The sequence below is a fragment of the Bos taurus genome, chromosome X, assembly GCF_002263795.3.
Source record: "Bos taurus isolate L1 Dominette 01449 registration number 42190680 breed Hereford chromosome X, ARS-UCD2.0, whole genome shotgun sequence".
Lineage (NCBI taxonomy): Eukaryota > Metazoa > Chordata > Mammalia > Artiodactyla > Bovidae > Bos > Bos taurus.
Window position 1 is genome coordinate 139001257 of NC_037357.1, and position 7888 is coordinate 139009144.

Consider the following 7888-nt stretch of genomic DNA (forward strand, 5'->3'; position numbering starts at 1 on the left):
ATTGTGTTAGTTTTCAGGTAGACAGCAAAGTATTTCAGTTATAAATACCTTGGGTGAGCCAGAACGTTTGTTTGAGGTTCCATAAGATGTTATGGTTGGATGGCATCACCAGCTGGTTGGATGGCATCATTGACTCGACGGACATGAGTTTGAGCAAGCTCCCGGAGTTGGTGATGGACAGGGAAGTGCTGCAGTCCATGGGGTCACAGATTCGGACACGACTGAGTGAATGAACTGAACTGAAGACGTCATGAAAAAACCCAAGGGAACTTTTTGCCCAACCCTATATATACACACATATTCTTTTTCAGATTCTTTTCCGTTACTGGTTAGTACGAGATATTGAATCTAACTCCCTGTGCTGTACAGATACAGTAGTCTGCATGTGTTAATTCCAAATCCCTAATGTATTCCTTCCCCACCTTCTCCTCTCTGCCAACCACAAGTCTGATCTCCATATCTGTGAGTCTCCTTCTGTTTCGTAAATAAATTCATTTGTATCATTTTTTGGTTTTTTAGATTTCACATATAAGTGAGTATCATATGGTACTTGTCTTTCTGGGTCTGATTTCCTTCACTTAGTGCGATAATCTCTGGGTTCATCCGTGTTGCTGTCGATGTCATTATTTTATTCCTTTTCATGGCTGAGCATTATTCCATTGTGTGTGTGCACCACATCTTTCTGACCCATTCACCTGTCGATGGGCGCTTAGGTTGCTTCCATGTTTTGACTGTTGTAAATAGTGCTGGTGTGATCAGTGGGGTCCGTGTATCTTTTCAAGTTGCAGTTTTCCCCTCTTCTGCGTATAACAACCAGAAGTGGAATTGCTAGATCATACGGCAACTCTTCTTTTTAATTTTTTGCGAAACCTCCATCCTGTTCTCCATAGAGTGTACACCATTTACATTCTCACCAGCAGTGAAGGAGGGTTCATTTTGCTGGGACAAAGTGTTTATCCAACGATCACTTAATGAAACCATGAAGGAACAGCACAACTCTCACTTGGGAATACTCAAGACAACCAAGAATGGATTCTCTCTCAGTCTCCTGCCTCTGGGGCAGGGCGCGCTTCTCGGCAAAGGTGTTCAACTTGAAACAAATCTGCTTCTAAGCAAAGATGCCGAAGCTGTGTCTTGGCATCTAATACCTGCTTCTTCAGCGTGGATGGGGCTGCAGGCACACTGCCCAAACTTTATTTCTGGTGATGGGTCTTCTGGGCACATGGTGTTGGGTGTTGTGGCAATGCCATTCACCTGGTGGCACTGCACAAGAGGAAGCTCCCATAGGGGTCCCCAGCACAGCTTTGAGTCACAGGACACAGCTGTCCTGACACTGTCCCCAGAAACTCACCGCATCCTCATCACGCACATGGCCCCTGGTGTAGGAGCACCGCCACAGATGGTACCCTCCCGGGACGTGTGAGTTTTCATTCCCCTGTCTGCTTGTCGCCATCTGCCTGGAGAATGGCGTGCTCATGGGGGCTTTGCTTCCACCTCTCCTCGGTAGCTCTGCTTCTCTTTAGAAGCAAAAGACAGGAAAAGATTCTAGAGATTTGTGTTCTAAGATATAGTGCAAGAGCCTTTCATGGACATCATTTACTCATCGGTTCATCTGTTCATTCATTCAGCTCTCTGTTCTAAAAGAGTATCAGGTACCTGGATGTTATGGTTTAGGTAGATAGATGGATAGGTAGGTAGATAGATATATATTAGGCATGATATTCAGACAGATGGATAGGTAGATAGATGCTGGCTAGATGATATTTAGGTAGACATATAGAATGATAGATGGAAAGAGATGGATAGAAAGATAGATACATTATAGAGATAGGTAGACACCAATTGATTGATAGATACACAGGATAGATAGATATGCTAGATGGATGGATAGATATGATAGATATTCAGGACTTATGATAGAGATGATGGATGGATGGATGGTTAGATAAGATGGTTGGGTAGATAGACAGAATGGATGGATAGGTATTCTGGACTGATGATAGGTGTAATGGATGGATAGATATGATGGTTGGATAGACAGATAGGATAGATATTCAGGATTGATGGACATGATGGGTAGATGGATGGATAGATAGATGTGATGGTTGGATAGATATGTGGATAGAATGCACGGATAAATAGATGTTAGGATTATAGGTGTGATGGATGGATGGGTAGATATGATGGCTGGGTAGATATATGGATAGAACAGATGGATAAATAGATATTCAGGATTGATGATAGGTATGATGGATACATGGATGGATGGATGGGTAGATATGATGGTTGGGTAGACAGATATGATGATATTCAGGACTGATGATAGACATGGATGGATGGATGGACATACAGATAGGATGGATGGATAGATATTCAGGATTGATGATAGATAGCTGTGATGAATGGATGGATGGATGGATGGATAGATATGATGGATTGACAGATATGATGGATGGCTGGATAGGTAGATATGATGAATGGATAGATAGATATATAGAATGGATGGATAGATATTCAGGACTGATGATTGGTGTGATGGATGGATGGATGGATGGATGGATATGATGGTTGCATAGACAGATAGATATGATAGATATTCAAGATTGATGATAGACATGATGGGTGGATGGATGTATGGATGGACGGACAGACAGAGAGATAGGATGGATAGACAGATATTCAGGGTTGATGATAGATGTGATGGATGGGTGGATGGATAGATATGCTGGATGGATGATACAGATGATGGATGGGTGAGTGGATAGGTAGATATGATGAATGGATGGATAGATATTCATGAGTGATGATATTCAGATAGATAGCATTCCAAGAGAGCCAACTTTTTACGTAAATGACCAGTTAATAGATATCTTCCTATGGCAGGGCTATATGTTTTCTCTTACAACTATTCAGCTCTTCCATACAACACACAAGGAGCTACAGACACAATGCTAACATGTGTGGCTGTGTTCTAATAAAACTTTATTTACAAAAAGGGAGGACGGTCAGACTTATCCAAGGTCCATAGTATGTGGACACCGGGTGTCGTCTCCCTGTGTGCCGTGGGGAGAATTGTAAATCCATCAAGTGGGTGGGAAATTGCCCCCAAAAGACTCAATGTCTGACCTCATTTCAAGGTCCTGGTGGCCCTTGGGTGGGACCCTGAGGTGTGTCTAACTCCAGAGACCATGTTTTCATTACAGATGAACAGGATGCAATGGATTCAGTGTCACGGGACCAGGAGGTGTTAGTGTAAACGAGCAGGAGATGAGGACGTGTGCATTTGAGGTTCTCACCGTCTCGCCCATGTGCGGCTGTGGTTGGCAGAGATGAGACATCAGCTCACAGGACTATCCACGTGGTGGCCCAAGAAGAACAAGCCAGAGACTTCTGTAGGTGCCCTGATTCTGCAGGACGTCTCCTTGGATAAGAGACATCCTGACACCCTTCCCATGAGAGCCATGGTGTGACAAGGAGTCTCCCGGGAACCAGGGACCGGCACCAGGAAGAGAGCAGACAGAGGTCATAGAGACAGTGGAAGCCAAGGGTCAGAGATCCCTGACCTCCTTCCTCCCTGCTGCAGAAGTGACAAGCACTGTGTGAGCCCACAAGACAACTGGTGGGTCCCAGTGACTCATCACTTGGATCTCTGTGTGACGGGGGCCAGTGGTCCCCGTGGACTACCCTGCTGATTCACCCAGCTCACTCTTGTGCTGTCTACACGATGGTCCTGGGACAGCTGTAACTAAGGACCCCAAACACGTGGCTAAAAACAACAGACATCCATCCTCCCCTAGCCCTGGAGATGGTCCTCAAATGGTCATTGTGTCCCAAGGCTGAGCTCCGTCCAGAGGCTCCAGGGGAGGGTCCTCCCTGCCTCTTCCAGCTTCTGGGGGCTCCAGGCATCCGTCCCTGGGCTGGTGGCCACCTCCCTCCCGTCTCTGCCTCCATCTCCACGTGACTTCTCCTCTGTGTCCATGTCTCTCCTCTTCTGTGTCTTATAAAGACCCTGTCTCTGGGTTTAGGGCCACCTCCATCCAGGAGGAACCTCATCTCAGACCCTTAACTTCTATCTGGATAGTCAAGAATGATCTCTTCAGCTCAAGATCCCTCATTAGTTACATCTGCCAAGACCCTTTTGCCAACAGTCCTATCCACCAATAATAGGGATTAAGACATGCTCATAATTTTTGGTAGACAGTATTCAATCCACTACATCCTACATGAACCAGAAAGCTTGAAAACTCAGAAAACATTTGTTCATTCTCTGATGACCTGGAAAACCATGGAGATCACAGTTTCCTGTATACATATGTAAAGTTACTTTCTTGGTTGACTGACCCGTGTAGCTACACAGGACCCTGGGTTCAGAAGAACGTCTATTGCCTTAATGCTCTGTGGCCACCATCTTGAAGTTCTTAATGAAGTGAAAACAAGGAATACACAGTTTCATTTTGCACCGGAACTGCAAATGCTATAGCCTTCTTTGCTCACGTTCCTTCCAACCTCAAGAAAGAGAAACAAGTCTACAGCCGATAAGGACACCCCCACCCCCAGCATATCCTCAGCCATCAAAGCATCCATGTGCTCGAGCCTGTCGGGGGTGGTGAAGACCATCCCCAAGGTCCAGCCCTGAATACTCATTGGAAGGACTGAAGCTGAAGCTCCAATACTTTGGCCACCTGATGTGAAGAACCAACTCATTGGAAAAGACATGATGCTGGGAAAGATTGAGGGCAGGAGGAGAAGAGGGTGACAGAGGATGAGAGGGTTGGATGGCATCACCGATTTGGTGGACATGAACTTGGGCAAGCTCCAGGAGACAGCGAGGGATAAGGAAGCCTAGCATGTTGCAGTCCATGGAGTCACAAAGAGTCGGACATGACTTGGAGACTGAATGATGATAAGGTCTGGTAAGGCTAGTGGGTTTTGGGTGCACACTAGGGGAGCCTCTGAAAACAATTAATGCTCAGCCGCGCCTTCAACAGAATTCCCAAACTCATCCCTCGGAGCATCAGTATTTATTAGACCTCCTCAAGCCATCGTCTTGCTCAGACAAGTTTGAGACCCACAGAGATGCAGCTTTCAGCCCTGAACGCTGGCACCTCCCAGAACTGCTCAGATATTCTGCTAAGTCCTATAGCCATGACTGTCCTGTTTGAGAACTAGGATTACTTCCTGTGTTGAAACCAAGATGGAGACATGCCTCATCTAATATTTCCAAACAGCCAGAATGATGTTCCAAGAAGTAGAATCTTGACTTATAGGAAGACCCCAGCCTTTGAGGTTTGTGTGTCACCAGAGAGTCATTGCATGGCTTGAGGCACCAGCTACTCTTCCCCATCGTTACAAAGGTGGTTCCTAAGTACAGGCTCAGGATGGGGAAGTTGGCCAAGCTGCCATCCTTTGTCATTGAGAGAACAAGCTTGCTGAGTTCTTGTTCTTGCTGAGTCTCTTGAGAATCCCTGGGACATTCCGTAATCCTTGAGCAAAGAGAGGCTCCAAGGTCAAGTGGAACGTTGCAGGACCCTGGCCTCAGATGGCCCCGTCTCATCTCACGACTGCCTTTATGTCATTCATCCACTGGGTGGGCGGGTGTGCGTGCTCAGTCGCTCAGTTGTGTCTGACTCTTTGCCACCCCGTGGACTGTAGCCCTCCAGGCTCCTCTGTCCATGGGATTCTCCAGGCAAGAATGGATAGCCAGGAGTGTGGATAGCCAGTCCCTTCTTCAGGGGCTCTTCCTGACCCTAGGATATCTAACCCACGTCTCCTGCATTGGCAGGCAGATTCTATACCCCTGAGCCACCCGGGAAGCCCTTGTTCACCAGGGGAGAGAGAGAACTCGGTTCTGGAGAAGTTACCGTGTTCCCTCCACACCTGACTGTGGAACATTCCTCAGAGCTTGGAGACACTGTCCAGTACCTGGAGAGGTCCTGTGCACCATCGGGTGAGTACGGCTGAATCTGAGGCATCATGAGCACTGGGATTCTGGGTTTGAGCCTGGCAGTGATGTTCGGGGAGCCTGGGAGGGGGTGGTGTGGACATGCACAGCGATGGAGGACCTTTTGCCCCTGGGCAAAATGATTCAGTAGGTGGACCCACAGTGTGTGCATTTGTCAGTAAGGCTGCCTGTTCATCCCTTCCATGTAGCATCAGTGAGTTCTGCTCACCAATGGGAATGACCGCCTCATCCATCCACCCATCCACCCATCCATCCACCCATCATCTATCTCTCCATCCATCAATCCATCCATCCACCCACCCATCTATCCATCATCTATCTTTTCATCCATCCACCCATCCATCCATCAATCCATCCATCATCTATCTCTCCATCCATCCACCCATCCATCTATCCATCCACCCACCCACCTATCCATCCATCCACCACCCACCTATCCATCCATCCATCCATCCATCCATCATCTATCTCTCCATCCATCCACCCATCCATCTATCCATCCACCCACCCATCTATCCACCCATCCATCCATCCACCCACCCATCTATCCACCCATCCACCCATCTATCCATCTACCCATCCATCCATCTATGTGTCCATTCATCCATCCAACCTTTCATCTATCCATCCTTCATCTATCCATCTTTCATCTATCCATCTACCCATCCATCCATCTGTCCATCCACCCATCCATCCACCCATCATCTATCTCTCCATCCATCCACCCATCTATCCATCCATCCATCATCTATCTCTCCATCCATCCACCCATCCATCTACCCATCTATCCATCCACCCACCCACCTATCCATCCATCCATCCACCCATCCATCCATCCATCCACCCATCTACCTATCCATCCATCTATGTGTCCATTCATCCATCCAACCTTTCATCTATCCATCCTTCATCTATCCATCTTTCATCTATCCATCTACCCATCCATCCATCTCTCTCCATTCATCCATCTGTCCATCCACCCATCCATCCACCCATCATCTATCTCTCCATCCATCCACCCATCCATCTATCCATCTATCCATCCACCCACCCACCTATCCATCCATCCATCCACCCATCCATCCATCCATCCACCACCCATCCATCCATCCATCCACCCATCTACCTATCCATCCATCTACGTGTCCATTCATCCATCCAACCTTTCATCTATCCATCCTTCATCTATCCATCTACCCATCCATCCATCTCTCTCCATTCATCCATCTGTCCATCCATCCACCCATCATCTATCTCTCCATCCATCCACCCATCCATCCATCCATCATCTATCTCTCCATCCATCCACCCATCCATCCATCCATCCACCCACCCATCAATCCATCCATCATCTATCTCTCCATCCATCCACTTATCCATCCATCCACCCATCATCTATCTCTCCATCCATCCACACATCCATCCATCCATCCACCCATCCATCCATCCATGCATCAATCCATCCATCCATCATCTATCTCTCCATCCATCTACCCACCCACCTATCCATCCATCTGTCCTCCCATCTATCCATCTACCAGTCCATCCATCTATGTGTCCATTCACCCATCCATCCTTTCACCTATTCATCCGTCCATGCTTTCATTCATCTATCCATCCAGCATCCTTCCATGTTTTCATCCATCCATCCTTCATCCATCCACCCCCGCATCCATCCATCCATAAATCAACTGCTGATCTATCCATCCATCCACTCACACATCCATCCATCCATCCTTCCAGCAACCGTGTGTAGAGAAGGGCTACCCAGCCAGGCTCTGAGCAAACACTGGATGGAGCTCCCCGTTGAGTGCCACAGAGCTCTTGTCCTAAAGGAGCTAGCCATCTACAGTGGGATGAGTAATAGCCCCAAGGATATAAAGTCCCAATGCCCAGAAACCGGGGATTGTATTTCTCTTTCTTTTT

At 47.3% G+C, this 7888-nt stretch overlaps 1 protein-coding gene across 3 annotated transcripts in view; it reads left to right on the forward strand.

The window, feature by feature from the left end:
* The window catches only part of DHRSX (dehydrogenase/reductase X-linked), a 151805-nt gene extending 145431 nt beyond the window's left edge, over positions 1-6374 (forward strand). For 2 of the 3 annotated variants that reach the window (XM_024988802.2, XM_024988800.2), the window contains exon 8: positions 11-505. The gene's annotated coding sequence lies outside the window, so the exon portion shown is untranslated. Of the gene's footprint in view, positions 1-10; positions 506-3203 lie in introns of those variants that run through there. The other variant, XM_024988801.2, reaches the window with a different exon arrangement.
* The last annotated feature ends 1514 nt before the right edge of the window (positions 6375-7888 follow it).